Here is a 19,449-nt window from a genome sequence, read left to right as displayed (position 1 = left end):
TTTCCTCACACTTTTGTGTCAGTGTTGGGGAAAACCCTTTACTTGGTAAATCAATGAAAATCTTGTTTAGATAACACATTAATGATGTGTTAAAAATGATTCTTTTTTGATTATGTAAAAAAAAAAAAAAAAAGAAAATATATATATATATATATATATATATATATATATATATATATATATATTGAGTCTTTTCTTTTCATGGCAAAAAAGACATCAGAGCAGCACTTAATATAGCTTTCTTTTCAGGTGCGACAGGTTTTGAGACTTTATTTTGAAGGCGTCATCATGACATGTTCTGTCCCAACCTGTGTGACTCCGTGTATCTTGTCTCTCAACTAACGCTTCTCAGAAGACCTGTCCGTGTCCTGAATGGGAGCTGCGGCTAGACAACAGAGAGCCTCCGGTATCTGAGGTGAACACACACACTTTCTGGACTCCGAGTTTGTTTACTTCTTTCTTTTAGAGCGGCTACTTTGTCATAATTGCGCCGTGTTTGGAGGAAAAACTAACAGTTCGTGAAGTAAGTTAGCCTGCCAAGCTGGACCTCATTAGACTTTCTGCTTGTTAGCGTGGATGCGAGGCTCTCATTCATTCACCATGGACGGCTGATTCACACACTTTACTGACCTCACAGGTAAGTTCAAGGCCATCATTTATTAAAAATGGTAAAAAATAAATAAAACAAGATTTGTGGTTCACAGTAGGCGCCCGTGGGCAAAAATACTTCTTCTTAAAAGCGTTTGCTTATTAAAGCAAATACCCTATTGGCTGGCTCAGCTCGACACTTGCTACTGTGATGCATATTAGATTTCATTTATAAGTCACGTTGCAATTGATATCATAATGTATTTTATCAGACGGGAAAGTTCTGACGTTACTTTTAAGTGGGTGCAGAAAATCTGAAAACGCTTTGTTTTTACACCCAAAAACACAGACACAAGCACTCAGACTAGACTGCTCACTATACAGTAGCTTTGGACTATGGTGAGGACTGGGCTTCAGGCCACATACAAACACACACCATGCACACACTCTTTTGTCAGCTGATGTAGGAATGTGTGTGTGAGCTGCGTGAGCCAAATGTCAAATGCCTCGTTCACCTGCTAGCATTCTGCTGAACACACACACACACACACACACACACACACAGCTGCCTGTTTATTGCCTCATTTAGGAAACTGAGATGATCTGCTTTGACAATGTTCATTGAACTTGACAAGAGTTCAGTGGCTAGATGTGATTATTTTCTGGAATGTCTGTCATGGATCGATGGGCCACGATGATGGACAATGGTTAGCCCTCTCCTCTCTTACTTTACTTGCTTAGCATTTTCAAGGCAAAGCATTACAGCCTCACCCATAGACATTGCAGAGAGAGAGCTGAGTTGAAATGCTTCTGTCACAGAGGGAGTGTGTGTTCAGAGACTAGTCTATGATTCAAGCTGTTCCGAGACTAGGTGAGGCTTGGCTTTCAGATGACTCCTCCCCCCCCCAGTCTGTGTGTTGCACCTAATGAGCCTACTGAATCTGAAGTCAGAAAGTGCTTCAGTGTGGGGTGTGTTCATGATTTTATTGACATAGCTAAAATAGGAAAATGGAGTTTAGTTCAGCAGTTGGTTCCCCTTTTCTATAACAGCTGTTAGATTTCATCTTGGCAAAAAGAAACGACTTAGAAATTGATCAAAGTCAAAGCCTCTCCAGATATCACTTTCCTTCTTATTGTGATGTGAAGCAGTATTGTTAGAGTTAAAATGTTGAAAGCACATTTCAAACAACCATTGTAAATATTCTTGTGGTTGTCTAGCCAAGCCTTGAATCTCAATCTCCTCTTTTCTCTGGTTTTGCTTGGGGTCCCAGCATCCAGACATTTTTGAATGGCTGGCCATCTGCTTGCTAAGGGTCAGTTGCAGAAGCACGATATCACATTACCCACACTTAAATTTGGGGGGGGGTGAATGAAAGTGTGCGTGGTTATGGCATTGTCAGATTCAGTAGTGTGTAGAAAAGTTCGATTGTTCACAGAGTTCACCCCAATTTGTCACTCAAAAACACAGGTGAACACATCAATAAGTAATAATGTTTAATTATTCAAATGCAATGTAAAAAGCAACATACACTTTATAATTGTTTCCCTTTTTAAGTATACATATAAGCCTACTGTGCATACTGCTGTACCATCACTCTACTGTATAAATGTGTGTAACAGTAGCTAAAGCATTTTTAGCTGGGAAGCTAAGGTCAACAATGTTAGCTGGCTAACGCCGCTTGGAAGTTTACAGACACAGCAAGGGGAACACACAAGGGACACAATAGAAATACATGTTGGACTTAATTGTGTTCTCATTGACACTTTTCTGTATGTTTTAGTTTGATTTAATGTGTGACTTTGAATGTCAGGTTCAGCCCCTCCCCTTCTGCCGATCTGTGTGTTGCCATTCTCGAAATCCTTTTTCTACGGGAAACTACAACAACCTCCCAGCTACCAAGCTCCACGCTGAAAATGGCAAGTTTTGACGGAAATGTGGATAGTGCAATAAGGCAGTCCTGCTTGGTCCTTTTGGTAAATGATTGTAAAGCCTTACAGAGAATATGTTTACGGCATTTACTATGTACATGCTAGTAGGACTGTGTATTGGCAAGAATCTGGCGATACGATAGGTATCACGATACATGGGTCACGATTCAATATATTGCAATATATTTCGATACTGTGTGTAAGGCGATATATTGGGATTTTTTTAAAGTATAATTTTCGAAAAACTAATATTTAAAAAAAGACATGATGTGCATAAAAGTCAAAGAAGTTTATTTTAGGTAAACAATTCAGTACACAGAAAATTGTGGTTCACATGTTCTTAGTGAGCAAATGTTTATATGCTAAAGTAGGCCAAAGTTCAGCCATACATTGTTAGCTTCTATCAAAAAGTCAGGCACTGCTAGGCACTGTTAGGCGAGGACACTAGTGGTGCGTCTCAGCATAGCCATCTAGCGGTAGGGGGTTTAAACACAACAAAAACGTGACCCCACTGTCTTACATGAATATTTTTGCACGTAAACAAAAAAAATAAATAAATGATATTGATACTTTTTTGAAAATCGATACAGTATTGCAAAATAAAATATTGCGATACTCAAGTGTATCGATTTTTTTCTTACAACCCTACATGCTAGCATGTTTGCCCACCAGTTACAGAAAAAGCTTATAGCTCCGGGCTAGATAAAGACACGGATGAAACAATTGCTGCTGGCCTGTTATCCATGGTACACGGATCACCAGAAACATTTATTGGCAACGATAGATAGCAGAGCCATCCTGTTCAGGACCGATTGGTAGGGGATTACGGCGATACACTGGTAAGAGCAAATTACATTTAACCATGTATCCATCTAATTTGAATACGTTACTGTGTTAGTTAAACACTTTATTTAGTATTTTATGTGGCGTCTTTTTGAGGGGTGCAAATGTTCCAGCAAAACAAGTTCCTTCCCGAGACCATTTTGCAGAGCCACCGTTGCTGTGTCTGGAGCTTAGTGTCATCCAAGATTAGGGCTGCACGATATGAGGAAAATATCTAATTGCGATTACTTTGACTGAAATTGCGATATGATTCACGATAGTGGAGGGAATGATCGTTTTTGTATCATTATTCTCATCTTCATTGAAAATTATTAACATTGAAAGAAATTAAAATGATTATAGTGTGATTTTTGCGAGGATCTGTACCAAACAAAGATTTTTTTTCTTTAGTCTTTATAGGATAGGATTTGTAGACTGGGACATATCTGCAGCACCACAATACTTAATTCTGAATGGCTTGACACATATTTTGCCATTAACAAATATTGCGCCCCTCTGTGATTTGGATATTGCACTAGTCCATATTGCGATTTTGATACAATTGCGATTAATTGTGCAGTCCTACCCAAGATGATTGTGATTGTGAAAGAAATGCAAACAACCCATAATGATTTTTTCTCCTATCCCAGAATTTGTTTGTGGAGTAGCCACTTGGAGTAGTCAATGCAAGACTAAATAAAATAAAAATACTCTCAGGAGTATAGAAAATAGGCTTTACCATGTGATATGAAACCTACTGTATATCGGGGTCGAAGATTTTGGCCATATTGCCCAGCCCTGCTATGGACCAATCACTGCTCTGGACATACATTGACACACCCATCTCATTATCAAAAGCATTCAGAAAAATGAAAATGAGCTAAGGAAAGATACATAAAAGGCTAAAATGAATAGCATGAATTCAATTTATGTCAAACGTATCTCAAATTTTGATTTATTTTTCCAACTGATTGGAGGTTAAAAGAAAAATATTAAGCTTTTTTTATTTCTTTACACACCTTGTAGCCTAAGAGTACTATCTGTTGATGTATTCAGTCATTTTTGACTTGCCTGATAACCTTTTACAACACCAGTCGGTTTCGGGGCTTCATATAACCAGAGTTTGTGTGTGTGTGTGTATGTGTATATATATATATATATATATATATATATATATATATATATAATGTGGATATAATATCCAAAACAATATTACAGGGCTGTTGCCATTTCTGCATGCAAGCGCTTTTGAAATCCAACTGTGGGGTGATTATTCTCATTAGGTGGCACGCAGGAAGTGGTTAGGTTACTATCCGGACCTCAAACCTCTCACACACACAGAGGGTGAATGGGTCGAAGGCCACTTCAGCTGCAGCTGGCCATTGAAAAGCGCTGCTCTGCAGCTGAAACGACGATTTTCCAGCCCTGTCTATGAATCATAAAAGTAAGACTGCTAGGCACGAATGCCGCAAGGACGGGGTGTTGATGATTTATAGGTGTCAAGTGTCGGGCACACTGTAGGTTAAGTAGTTTGCCTTTCAACAGCGTGAGAACTGGAAATGAGTGGGAACATTAAAGGGAGAGGAGTGTTAATGCTTTTGAAGTCAGATGCCAAGTGGACCCTCCCCAGCAGGCCTTCTCATCTCTTTATCGCAGGTGTCACATACTGTAGTAGGATGTTAGATATATTTTCAGCACATTAGTTGTGCAGGCATTTTCGTCGGCTGGGTGGTGTATTGTCTGGATGATGGGATAAGCGCTTGTCTTGTAAATGAATAACTACATTGATGACTTGTTGGTTGAGTCCAATTTCATTGTAATTATTAGCTTAACCCCTACAACCAGTAGGAAGACATCTTGAAAGAAGAGAGAGAGAGACTGTGCATGCCAGATTTTGATGAATAAAGTATTTTGGGCGTTCCCCATATCGGTCACTGCAACAGCTGGTGGTCCCTCATGGTACATTCTTGTGTGTGTGTGTGTGTGTGTGTGTGTGTGTGTGTGTGTGTGTGTGTGTGCGCTGGAGTGGAGATTCTGCAAAGAACACTTGCTGGGGCACCACTGAAGCCACAGGCATCCCTGAGAAGATAAGGAAAATGAACAGCATTGTGCAAATCCTAAACCCATATTTTCCTCTCCTCTATGTACCATCACTGTGAATTCTAGCCACTTCTTTATCTTTTTTTCTTCTTTTTTTTTTTTTTTTAACAAACATAGTGGAAATGCTTCACAAACGGTTGACCGTGGTTCAGATATGGGCGTTTTCGGCTGGGTAGATTGGATGCCAGGCCTCAACAAGCCCTCGGGGGTGTTTGGCTGACGGGCAGATTGGCAGCTTAATAAATACTTCTTTTCACTAGCAGCAAGCTTCGCTGTGCTTAAATGGAAATCCCCTCCATCCTCTTATCCTGTTAACCACACACACTGTAAAACAGAGGTACACACACAGATCATATCATACATATAATGGGCCCTCATGAGACTAAATGCATATCTTTGGATCCACCATAAGGGTACAAAGTAGTTCCTGATAATTACCGGTACATATTTGTCAGTTGAGGGATCCTTGAGTGACTCGTTCTGGTTGTTCTGTCTGCACTGTCTTTTTCTGTTTTGTCTACACCCTCCCCATGGCAAAAAAAGTGGGAGTTAACTTACCTGCAGCAGCAACAGGATGGTGCAGGGGAAAAATGTCAATTTGACATTATGGGGAACATGTTGATTAATGTGTTTAAAGGCACACAAAGGGCAATTGGGGTATGTAGTTGTGTTTTTTTAAGTCACCAAGAGCTACATAAATTATACCCGCAGGCGCTTGTACAGGTTTCAGCCCTAAGAAGAAACTCCTGTACTCTAAACAATTCTTTTCTACTTTCTTCTGACATTACAGTGTATTTTGATTTTTCCCCACACGTTGGTTTAACTGAGAACAATGGCAATATGATGTTTAAGGCCTAGTCCTGCACGTACATGGGTATTTTTTAAATCATAGCTTTTTTCAATGCGTTTTGGCCTTGGCCTACTGGCCTGCCATCGCTTAAACTTTAGCAACATCCCAAATGACAAAGAAACCATTAGGCCTACTGTAATTACGTCAGCAACATGAGTGACTTTTTGGATGTTAAAAGTAGGCATCTAATCTAACAGTATGGTCAAGATCACCCTCACTAAACTAATCCTTTTTGAAAATCTAATCTGTCAGAAGAACTCATGCCATATTAAACCCACAGGGTGTGGTTTTTATTGTTCTGTAGCAGCTCCCAGCCCCGGGACAGTTGTGTACGTGCCCATGCCACCAGCCCCTGTCCCCTTACCCAGCTCCCTGGAGAGCCTGCAGCCCAGCCTGCAGCCTAGCCTCTAGACAAAACCTTACACCCCCAGCTGCCCTATTTTTTTTTTTTGTAAAGATGCCTCAGGCCCTGTCCACTATAGAATCAGAATATCTAGATGTTCCTTTGGTCTAATCAGGGTAAGTCATTGCAACCCCTAAGATAACTGCAATACAATCTTGATCTTGTTAATGTGGAAGCTGCAACTTTTCATATTATGTGATGTTTCACAATGACTGACACATTTAAGTTCCATGCAGATTTTACACTGAAAGTTCAGTAAATTGATGCCACTGCTATGGGAACTGAACACGTGTGTGCACTATACTACTGAACTGGTTATTAACATATCACATTGTCATTACCAGTCTGTTTTTTTTGGGACAGATTCAGACTGCAGATTTTTTTCTCATGTCAGTCCTGACCTCAACTACAGAGGAGGGGGGGAGAGAACCCCTACAATGGTGATAAAAAAAGAGCACTTATGACCTTGCATTGACTGATTGATTAGTGAAACTGTAGTGCTTACCAAATGACCAACCATTTGTTAAATTGAATAGGCGTCCCCATTCTGTCTGGTCCACTTCTGTCTTTTGAGGCCTTGCAGCCTCGACTGCCGGACAGTTACATATGTGAGGCCCAGTTGGCTGTAGCCAGAAACATAAACCCCTTTCCCCCTCACCCGCCCTGTGGTTGGGGGTCGCCCCTGACACCCAACCACATGCCACTGGACAGTTGGCTTTTGACCCAGAAGAGCTATGCTAGCGATCCGACTGACTCACAGGTGGAGCATTCCCTTTCTTGGAGAAATGCCTCTGCGTTTGTCTGCAGGGTTTCTGGTGCGAGCTGCGGCTTTGGCGGTACACTGCCACTAATGCCCTGAAATGTAATCCTGAATGTGACACCCCGCCCCCACCCCCGCCCCCCCACTGACGTTTGGTCCGTTTCATTGTTAGTTTTCGAGATCGGGCTGGAATTAATTTCTTCTGCTAACAAGGACTGAGAATCACCAGTGGTCAATGAATGATCAATATCATTTGCACACTTGTCAAGATAACATTCTGGGAACTGATTGATCAAACACACCCAACTCAATTGCTTTACTTCGTTGTCAATCAAGCTAATGGATTTGGGATTTACTTGTTTGTACACACAGAAAGCAGGTCTAGAGGCTGAGCAGAGTCAGCTTTTCTTCTCTTACTGTCTGCAGGAGCTCACTGTTGTGTGCAGGCTCATCCTCAGGTTTATCAGCAGTGAAGGGGATTTTCAGAGTGTCAGATTAGATCTTGATACACAGTGGATGGGTTAAATCCCCTTAGGCTACTCAAGGAAAGAGGCTCTTTTACGACAGGGATGTCCAGAACTCCTGAATTTGCCCTTTGATTATCTGCAAACCTTGTTGTCTGTATTTACTTTGTCTGGGCTAAACAGTCACTAATAATAACGGCGTTTTGTACCCATAAATATATGGTGCTGTGATGCCGCCTTTTTTGGCTTACGCCCCCTCACGCCATGGACACTACGGTGAGCATAAACCTATAGCTTAGTAAAGATCAGCACCATTTAGGTATTTTTAAAAACGTCCAAGATGGCTGCAGCTGATGTGGAACTTTCCGTTGAAGTACTATTTTCAAATTCTGATGGCAAAAACACTCGTTCACAGACGTGTTGATGATCTCTGCACGCTGTAGTCGGTTGTAGGCGGTGGTGGAAATGGCCAGATGTTACTAGTGGAGCCCTGCACGAAAAATGTTTTTCACATTATTTGACCAAAAACTGTGAATTTTAATGTCATTGTTTTTCCCGTCATTCACATATTAGTGAAATAAGAACGTCAGACTTTTGCCATAATTTCTTCTTCCGCTGCAAATTGGCTGATGGTGTAACCTCAGAAATATTAACTCTAGCTCTATTACATCCAGTCTAGGACATTGCTTTCATTCTATCACCCGACTAATGAATTAATCTACTCTGCTTTTTTCTAGAGATGGCTCGATACCATTTTTTGCTTCCCGATACCGATTCTGATACCTGAACTTGTGTATCGGCCGATACCGAGTACCGATCCGATACCAGTGTGTCATATATTTTATTGTGTTTTAACAAGTGTATACTACTATCCCTGTATGGATGTGATATGATTTCTATCTTTGTTGTCAGTCTGGCTCAGGTTAAACTCTTTGTGAAAGATGAACAAACAATGAATGCCTCAGAACTTTCTTTTATTATGCAATTTGACAGTCAGTTATAATGGAAAAAGAACATAAATAAACTACTTTAATGTAGATTTTCTTATTTTCTTCACTTTATTACGTGGTATTGGATCGGTGCATAAACTCCAGTACTTCCCGATACCGATACCAGCGTTTTAGGCAGTATCGGAGCCAATACCGATACTGGTATACTGGATACTGGTATCGGTATTGGAACATCTCACTTTTTGAAAGTTTCTTGTATTTAACATTGTGGAATCAGCTCACTCTTTACTTCAGATTTTTGCATTGTGATGTTAGTGAAAGTAAAATCCTCTTAAGTCTCGTGCTGATGAATGGAAAGCTGGGCCAGTGTAATAAGGTTGAAGATTAAACCATAATACCTCCAGGGCCAGTCTGCGGGCCACCCAGTATGAAGTCCACTCACTAGGGCAAATAAAGCTGCCTACTGGTTCATTTGAAAGCTTGTCAAGCAAACCCATGGAAAAAAAAAAAATCAATTCATTGGAATACTGTTGTCTGCATTTGTCCATTATCCAAACCGTAGGATGCAAGAACCAGCATAAAACAATATCTCAATGAACAAACATGTAAGGGTGTATGTATGACCCATCAACAGAGTACCAAAGAATATAACATTGACATTGCTCTGATACACTGATATCCCTTTAAAGTTCTCAACGTATAGTCATCTTGGACTCTCCGTTCCCTCAAATGTCAGCATTGTGACTGCATGTTTAACGACCCAAATTCACAGATCAAAGCTCACCATAGTTGGAACTTGATGCAACACATTTGCTACAGATTTCCCACTACATGATTGGCTGGCAGATATTGACCTCATGGTTATTGATTTCTTGTCAATACACTAATCTATCAACTGGCATACTGTTTCAACTGATTGCTGCACAAACCCTGCCGTGTATGACTTAAACCATGAATCAATACTTTTTATTCGTTCAGTGCCCCCTTTTCTCAATGGAGTCTATTGGAAGTAATTGGCCCTGTTTCTGTTTTTTCTTATGAATAGAAACATCTGTGTATCGTACATGCATATGGTTGCCAATGCATTTCATGAGCAGCAATGATCTTTTAGGCTGCTTGCACACTGTCTGCGTGGCGTGAGCGTGTTAGCTGCGTGGCGTGTCCGTTTTTATTTCGGCTCCCATGTTAACAAGTTAGAGCTTACACACTGCCTGCGTGACACGCACGGCTCAGGCGCAGCTCGAGCCGCGCCTAAAACGTGTGCATGCTAGAAATAGGACCGACGCCTATTTTTCACGCGACACGCAAGCGTGTTGGAGCGTTTCCAGGCAAAATAGAATACGAAAAGAATTTTATATATATAATTTAGTAAATGACATTTTGATGTTTGAAAGTCTCTGTTTTGACATAAATGCAGATCTAAATGTAATTTAAAAAAAAAAAAAAAAAAAAAAAGATTTTCAAGTATTGCACCTGTCAATACAGAACGAAATATTCTGTAGCCTATTTTGCCGTCAATACTGTCGACGTTGTCTTTGCTGTAATCAAATCAGTATATATTTATGTTTAACATGAAGTATAAGTAAGAGAACACGTTATTATTTCATTTTATCAATGGGAAACATACATGTGTACAGACAAGGGTAGCAGCAGCAGCGCCGCGTCAGACACGTTTCTGGTGTGCAAAGACGCCACGCAGCCGCCACGCAACAGAAACGCCACGCTCACACCACGCAGCCAGTGTGCAAGCGGCCTAAGAGAGCAAATCAGTCACAGCTAATCAATAGAAAGTCTTAGCCATCTAAAATGTTGTACGTTGAACAGTCCTCACTGTCTTGTTGATGCATTTAGTTGAGCTGCGCTATACATGTTGGCAGTCCACTTACTGTTGCTTAACAGGAAACACTGATCTCATTCTATGTGAGATTTAACCGGAAGGTTGGTATTGAACCCGAAAAGGGGCTTTAAATTACCCTGCTCTCCGGCTCACAGGAACTGACAGATGCTTTTCCGCCAAACTATTCCAAGCCTTTGTGAGTGGCTGCTCACTCACTGTTTTATTAGATGAGGAGATGAGAGCAGAGGGATACTGTTCTGTGCTCAACGGTATAATTTAGTAAAGGACCTTGGCCCGTAAGTGGAGTGGAGCAGAGAAAACCACGATTCTCTGTGTGTTCGCTTCAAATGCAGCAGCTGCAGCAGAAAGAGGAGGAAATCATTTACATGCTTTGTTTGACCCGTTTGACCATGGCAGTTGAAAAGTCTGCCTCATTTCTGTGATCCAGTTGGCACTGAGCCACAATAAAAACATGGGTGCTTATTAACATGAAGCCAAGATCATTGATATGAATAACCTAGAACCCCTGCGGAAATAGTTTTCATGCTGGATTTGGTCATGTCTTCAGTAGGCCAGTGCTGTAGTCAGCCTATGTTCTGCACAAATATAACAAGTCATTTAGACCTAGAGAACTGTTTCTGGATGTATTAGTAAAGAGACTTTTGTGCCTAATGCATGGTTAACTATTTTTTTTAAGACACTAAACAACACAATTGGGTGGCTCATTCTACAAGTACAAATAATTATTCTTTTGCCCAGAAAACCAATACAGTTAACATTTGAGAACTTTTGAACTGACCCTTCGAGATGAAAACTGCATAAAAGAAACTGCCATGCAAACATATCTAAGCGAACCCTGTGCATGTCTGCCTATTTGATCAGATTTTAATACAACATATTAATGTAATGCAGCTTTAAGTACAGTACATTCATCACATTAACAGTCAAAAGGAATCGGTGGACCTTTTAAATCTGCCTGTGAAGGAACCAGCATTAAAAATGTCAAATTCTGTATCTGGGTAGATACTTTATCCACATGTATAGTATAGCACTGAATGGATGAATAGCGTCTGGTTTTATGTGTATTTCATCACTGATGCTACGATTGCTTTTTCTTATATTACTTTTGGAGGCCACAGATCTCAGCAGGCGGTCTAGACGTTGAGTAATGGTTAATGCATTGGTACTGATTAGCTGCTTCTCCTTCTAATGGACTATGCATTAGGTTCAGCAGAAATCCTATTTCCTGTTTAAAGAAGAAGAAGAAGTGCGATATTAATGCTCGGTGCCTTTGTTTAGATTTTTCGGATGTAACAGAAGGCGTGGTCCAGCAGTGTGTCTGGGTGTAGGAGAGGAGTGTAGATTTTCACAGTGGTTACAGCACAGCTGACCACACAGTGAGAGAACAGGGGGAAATGACACAAACGCCGTAACCAGATCTTTTATAGTCCTGAATGTGTGGCAGCTCGGCATTTCTGTTTTCTTATGCCAATCGTATCTAGTCAATCAGTTTCACATTCAGTCAACTACTTCATACTGTATGATTTTGCAAATATATAATTCTACTTTATTCCAATACAGCTGCATGTGCACTGTTAGAAAAGTCCGTAGAAATACAGGCTAATATGCTGTGTAATTAATATAAAGGAATTTTCTGTAATACATTTTCACAGGTGTTTTTCCGTATTTTGATATTTTTTTTAACAGAAATGTCAATTTAAAGGTATAGAGGATACCCTGTAAATCTTCAGAATCTTCCGTTTTAGGATTAACAAAAATGTCCGTACACTTAACAGAAGAGGTACTGGTAATTTTCTGCTTTATCCGTTTTTCTACGGATTTTTTTTTTCTTACAGTGTGTTTCAGCATTAATTCAACAGAACAACACAGATAAGAAGTGCCCTGTATGAAGGAAATGCAACAGATTTCAGGAACCATCTGGATTGCAATTAAAAGCAAGTGAAACCCTTTTGTTTTCACTTCTTTAAGAATAAGTTTCAGATTCTCTGACTTTTTCCATATAAAGACATATCATATATCACAGATTAATACTGTACCTAGCCAAGTCCATCTTTCCTTAAAAAAATAATGGGCAAGAACATTTTTGTATTCTTATTCCAAATCTTATTTTTTTTCCATGCTTGCTTTAGCGTTTCAAGTCGGATTCATCAAACCTTCTGAAATGCACAAACATGTCGTAACTTTCTTGTTTCAACTCGTTGGATTCCACCTGCAGAGCGTTGGACAACTCTTGAATTGTTGTTTGTACCAAGGAGTTCATTTTGGGAAATACTCTCACTTTCTTGCCAAGAGTTACCACGATACCATGCTCATATGGTAAATACAAAGCCACAGCCAGCGGCCATTTTGCTTAGCTTGACTTAGCTAAGCATGGCATAAAGACTGGAACATGGAAAACAACTAGCATGGCTCTGTCCAAAGGCAACAAATCCCACCTATCAGCACCTCTTAAGCTCACTAATTACAGTAACATGTTATATTGCTCTTTGTTGAAGATGTTGTACCTTTGGACAGAGCCCTTTCTCCCAAGTTCATTGTCGTAGAAACATTTATTTTACTGAACTTGACTACACAGTGGCCTCGCATATAGACAGATGGTAGCTGCTTACTCTGCATCCATCTTCAGGTGGAACCCCCCCCCCCCTCCCCCTGTTGTTCTAGGTTTACACAAATGATATGTCCCACCAGGTTCAGCCCACAAGCTATACACCATGCTTATTATTGTTGAAGCTTTCACATGAAAGCGGGTGAATGCAATATGAGAAACGAAGTTGTTGTTGTAGTGTGTGTGTGTGTGTGTGTGTGTTCCAGGCGTGTGGTGGTCTCTATTACTGTAGTTGAACAGTAGTCGGATCAAGTCTGCTTGTCCAGCTGCTGTATTACCCCCTGCCAGGCTCACACACACACACTTCTGCACATGCTTTCATTCCTGACAAACTTTAACCCTTGACTAACCAAAATAAAATTCTTTTTTTTCCCTTTTGATTGAGAATGACTTGTGTCCTTACTTTGACGGTCTAACTGGTTTTCACAAAGCGGTTTATCCTATATCTGCTGCACACACACACACACACACACACACACACACACACACACACACACACACACACACACACACACACACACACACACACACACACCGTGGCCTTCAGGCTTTGTGTCCCATCTAAATGGATCTTCCTCTCCCCCTCTTCTCTTACAGAGGCATGTCTAGATAGGCCATGTCCGTCTGCCTCTCTTTCCTCCCTCTGTCCCTCCCTCCTGTCATTCTCTGCATCTTTTCTTTTTCTCGGGGTCCGCAGTTTGACCCCAGTTGCCCTTGACACAGGCATTTCTATAGCTTCAGCCAATCAATACAGACTCATGTGGCCCGGTGTCAGATGTTGGGCCCACTAATTGAAACCAACAACAACCCATGGTGAGCGAGAATGAGCATTTTCTTTGCGTGCATGTGTGTGTTGGATTGATGAATGAGGAGGACAGAGGATCTTCCACATTCACATGGTGATCACCCAGTCATTCAGCTATTGTTGAGACCGCGGTTTTTGCAAGATTAGCGAGAAAAATTGTATCGCGATCATGTCAGCCGTATGACAGCAAGATGAATGTGGGTTGAGAATTATAGATTGAAAAATATCTTACGTAAAGGACAAGGGCAGTGGCCATGAATTTCTACTGAGGATGCAAATCTTTTAAAACAGGTCACAAATATATTTAATTTAAAAAAAAAAAAAAAAAAGACTCTACTAATAAAATCAATAATTTCCTAATACAGCGGGGCTCTGTAATTGTCACATACATGTTTTAGATACATGTAATTGAGGAGTGGTTTGTGGTTGTGATATAGCCCCGTTACAAATAGTTTTTGTTTTAATTTGCTTTTATTGTCTGTTGATGTTGAAGTTTCAGCCATGAACCAAACATGGCATGTAGAGTGACAGAATGAAAAAAGGTGTGGCATATAAAAGTATAGTAAAATGTACCTAAAATAACTGTAAAGCCATACAAAATCCAAAGAGGAACTAGATTTTACGCGACCACAATTTATATCATCGTGCGGTTGATTCGGACAGTTTATTGCCTTAAATGACGTGATGTGCTTTTATTGTTCATGAATAAGAAGCACTTGAATGAAGGATATAAGATAACTCTTTCACTAAAAGGACTTTTTTTAACACATGTTGGTTGTGCTGCATTAGCCAGCTGCACTTGTAAGCGAATCCATTGACAAAAGAGGATGCAAATGGCCAATAAAGAAGAAGCTCTTAGCCTTTTAGCTTCTCTCTGTGTGACCAAGCAGGTGACAACAGCACGGTGCATCTGTTGCACCGCCGAATGTGGGAAAAAAAGCAAAGGGCACGCTTTATATAACCAGACAGTAATGTCTGTTAGGGTTTCTCCAGCATCAAACACCCCCGCAAACCACTTTAATTTGATCTTGAATGAAAAGAAAAAATATTAGTGGCTTGGTTGTGCTGAGAAAAAATAGCAGGGAGGGGGGACTGCTTTCAAAGCTACTGTAATTAATCCCAAGCATCAGTCAGACTGTTCTCATTAATAATGCATTTTCTAAGCAGCAGTCCTGACATAGGGAGTGGATTTAAGTCTTTATTCAAAGATTCAGCGACAATGCCCGGCAACCCTCGGAGCCAATCTGCTTCAGCAACCAAAAAAGCCAGACATGTTTCACGTTCAGCCACGTTTAGGGTTCGGAAACAACAAGGAGAACAGGTTGCATGGCAATTAAAATCCATTTAGAGGCGAATCTATGCCAGTCACTAATCTGTATTCATAACAAAGTATCAACGAATTAAACCAAATTAAAAGGAAATTCAGTTATGACGAATTATCGAAAGGTTATCTATTCCCGGAAATTGCTATTACCCATTCCGTTACCCTGTTGCCCAGTGCATTGTAGAACTACTTCCTGGTGTAATTTGCTGGACTTGCTGTCTTTTCTGTATTGGTACACTCAGTCACACATAGTTTTACCTAGGTCTTTTTAAGGCCTTTTTCTGTCTTCAGGTTCAAATAAACATGCTGATCTTGCTGGTGAGATAATTAGTAGGGTAGGAAAGAAGAAAACAAAACAAAAACGTTTGCCAACACAAACTTGTATTCATATTTTGGATGTTTTTCTTTTTTTGAAATATTGAAGAGCTGTACCTCTTTGGTAGCCTGGCTCCGCCCTCCTACGTACTTCCGCTGAATTTTCATTTTCCTTCAGTACTGCGTCTGGGTTTGCGGTATATTCTTGGGTTTTCTCCGACCAAATCTTTGGTGGTCCAATCAGCGGACAGAGGGAGTGGCTGAGAACGATGACGTTGAGGTCGTGACGTGCGCTAGTTTGAGTTGTAGTTCCGTAATGGCGGCGGAGAAAGATGCGGTCCGTTGTGGCAACGCTGCCGAATATCCAGAAGTTAAACCCCGAGCAAGAACAATCTTTGCTGAGTTGTGTTGGTGGCCATGATGTTGTGGCCCTCAACAGTTTGATTTTCCAGCTCGCTCCATTAGGGGTGAAGGAGTTGGCTAAGGCGAACGCTAGCGATGCTAAGCCGATAGTTGTTGTCGTCTCCCCTCTTGTTAGCCTGGTGCTACCATATAGTACGTAGGAGGGCGGAGCCAGGCTACCAGAGTGGCTCTGGGCAGATCCAATAGTTTAAAAATTCAACAGAGTACCCGCCTTCAAGAAAGTTACCACTTGTCAATGGAAAGTGGCCAGACTCTCTGTACAAATAAAATGTACGAGAGTCTGGTAGGACCAGGCTACCTCTTTGGGCCTTGAACAGTTATTTAAATTAAACCATCTGAAAGGTTTAAAGGGGGAATAATGGTGGAACTGCTAACTCAGACATCTGAAACGTGACATGGGTCCCAAAGTAGACACTTTTTGTAGTCGTAGTAGACACCAGAGTGTCTGTGTCTTGAGTCGCTGTGTCCACACTAGTCTCTACAAAGAAGCTGTTGCTATAACGAACAAGCTTGTTGACAGAAACATCTAAAATAGGTGGTTAAGCTAATCACATTTCCCATTTAAAGATGGCAGTACATACACTGTCATTGTGAGGGCACTGCTGGGTGTGTGTGTGTGTCCTAAGAAATTATGTTTCAGTCCGTATGGATCAGTTTGAACCGTATGGAACAGTTTCTGTTTGTCTTTCGCTGGTCTGAGCACAGCCAAAACCATGCGGGCGGGCAGCAGGGTCTCTGTAGGGCTGCAGCGGTTTGGCTTTGATCGGGATGTTTGCTTCCACAGCGGCCTCTCTCAGGTTTAGAAACAGTCAACTGAATCTGGCTTTTTATAGGGAGGTTTTTGTTTCTCTTTGGTCAATTTTGATGGTTCTTTCTCTGTCCATTTCTCTTCATTCTCTTTGAATACACACACACACACACACACACACACACACTCCTTTGTATTTCTTGCCCCCTCAGAGACTTTCTTTTTTTACCCACCTCTCCCTTGGTTAAATCCTCTAGTTTGATCAATCATTGATGATCCCAGGTGTCCAGAGACCTCAGGGAAAATCCTGATTGGCTACATTCCCACCCTCTCTCTCTCTCTCTCTCTCTCTCTCTCTCACTCACTCACTCACACACACACATACACACACACACACACACACACACAGAGCCCCTCCTTGCTTTTCAAGTTCAGAGTTAAACCTTACTCGTTGCCCTCTCCCCAATCTATCTCTCTTTTTCCCCCCTTTTCTTATCTCGCTCTCTCCTCACTGGACTTAGGATAGCCGCCTTCAATTAAAGAAGCAGTGGGGTTCCCTAAGCCATTAGCCATATTAGTGTTGGGTCCATGCCCGTGCCCCTTCTCGAACAAAGACCTCTCAATGCTTCCTGGAGCCGTTTGGTTGGCATTTGTCTAGATCGACTGATTTATAGCCACACGCCCTCTTGAAGACACAGCATGGTCGTCTCCTAATGTAGCACAGTGTCAATGGTCGATTTAATTTAACTGGACTTCCAGGTGGATTTTTTACCACAGCGAATGTTACGACAACTGACTCCCACAACACACCGATGACACTGTCGGTGATTTATTGAAAAAGATGACAACTGAAAAGAGCAGGTTCATGTGATTAATGACATCTAGGCTCAAACAGGGCTGCCTTCCTGAGGGTTTTATCGTATGCTTAACCTTTTGGCAATGATTCCTTTGTCCCCAGATCACAATCACACACCTCAGACCTTCAACACAGCCAGGCTCCACTCATCAATCATCTTTGATTTTCTGCCAGAGATTCAGATACTGGGGTAATGTCTGCAAGTAGGGATACTCTGTGTGTGTGTGTGTGTGTGCGTGCGTGCGTGCGTGTGTGTGTTCATTGCGAGTGCATCCGACTCTCACATGCATGTTCCTGAGCAAGATGGAGAGAGCACAGTCTATTAAGCTTTTGACAATTGAAGACCTCCCACTCTAAAAGACCTGCTCAGATTGTCCTCTCTCCCAATCCCAGGAAGCCAAGGGGTGGGGGGGGGGTACAAAGGCGTGTCTCTGGGGGGCGTCCATTTTCTTTCTAATGAAGCTGTCCATCACACGCCTTGTTGACAGAAGGCCAGGATATCACTCCCACCTGCCTACACTTCAAAACCACCAGTTTGGGAGCTAAATGAGCTGAGGTCATTTTCGTTCTAAAAAAAGAGAGGGAATAGAAACTGATCAAAATATTGTGATTGGAGCATTTTGTAGTCTTCATTTACCCTCTGCAGTACACTTACAGTACTGTTTCACTGGTCACTCAGCGGGGTATTTTCCACAGCCATGCCACTACATCTCGCTATGAGCTTCATACTAAAAAGTCAGTTTTTTTAGTAGTAATGTGTCACATAATGGAATAATTAAAAAATGTGACAATGTGACTTTAATATATGCATTTTAATTGTTTTCCAGAAAAACAATTACCACAGTTTTCCTGAGTGTCATTGAAATGGCTCAACAAAACATTCGAAACAATCTAGGACAAATTCATTCAGCACAGACCACTGCAAAGGCATGCCCTATCTCTCAACGTTCCGACTTTAGGGGCGTTCATGTTCCCAGTAGGGAATTCACTATTCAGATTTTTTCTGACACAACATGAATGCAGCACAAATGCCCTATTTCGCAATGTTAACAGAAGTGAAACATTGTTTGTGTATCCGTCCCGTGATTCATATCTGCTAAAAATACTGGGTTCCTGCTTGGGCAATGCTACACCCTTCCATGTTTCATGGCAATCGGGCCAGTAGTTTTTCGTAATCCTGCTATCAGACAAACAAACCAACGAACAAACAGGCAAACCAAGCAGAAAACATGACCTTTTTGGTGGAGGTAGTTGATGAATTAAATAATAATGAATAGTAATACAGGAATTTTGTCATTGACATGAATTTAAGTCATGTGAAGTAGTATTGTTCATGTTTGTACTTTGTGTAGTATCATTTGAGAGTGTGTGCACTGCATTTTGTGTCTAGTTTATATTCATTTGTAGTGTCACAAAGTGACACAAAGTTTAGCAGTTTTGCTTGAAAGTGACTATAAAGATTGGTTGATCATCAAAGTAGTTGCTGACTGTTTTTCTGTTGATCATCTCATCGATTAATCCCCTAATCACTTTAGCTCTACTGCTAACACACTAAGCTAGACAGTGAACATGGTAAACATTATACCTAACTTTAACATTTTAACATTGTGATTGTGAGCATGTTGGCATGCTAACATTAGCATTTAGCT

The 19,449-nt window shown here is 41.0% G+C and overlaps 1 protein-coding gene across 2 annotated transcripts in view; it reads left to right on the top strand.

Annotated features, from left to right (window-relative positions):
- Nucleotides 1-358: 358 nt before the first annotated feature.
- LOC116040903 (plexin-B1-like) overlaps nt 359-19,449 on the top strand; it is a 71,513-nt gene continuing 52,422 nt past the window's right edge. Inside the window, exons 1-2 of one of the 2 annotated variants that reach the window (XM_031286634.2) lie at nt 359-637; nt 17,903-17,990. The gene's annotated coding sequence lies outside the window, so the exon portion shown is untranslated. The remainder of the gene's footprint in view (nt 638-17,902; nt 17,991-19,449) is intronic. The other variant, XM_031286633.2, reaches the window with a different exon arrangement.

The sequence above is a fragment of the Sander lucioperca genome, chromosome 12 (genome assembly GCF_008315115.2).
Source record: "Sander lucioperca isolate FBNREF2018 chromosome 12, SLUC_FBN_1.2, whole genome shotgun sequence".
Lineage (NCBI taxonomy): Eukaryota > Metazoa > Chordata > Actinopteri > Perciformes > Percidae > Sander > Sander lucioperca.
Note: the sequence above shows the minus strand (reverse complement) of the source record. Positions and strands in the feature narration are given on the sequence as shown.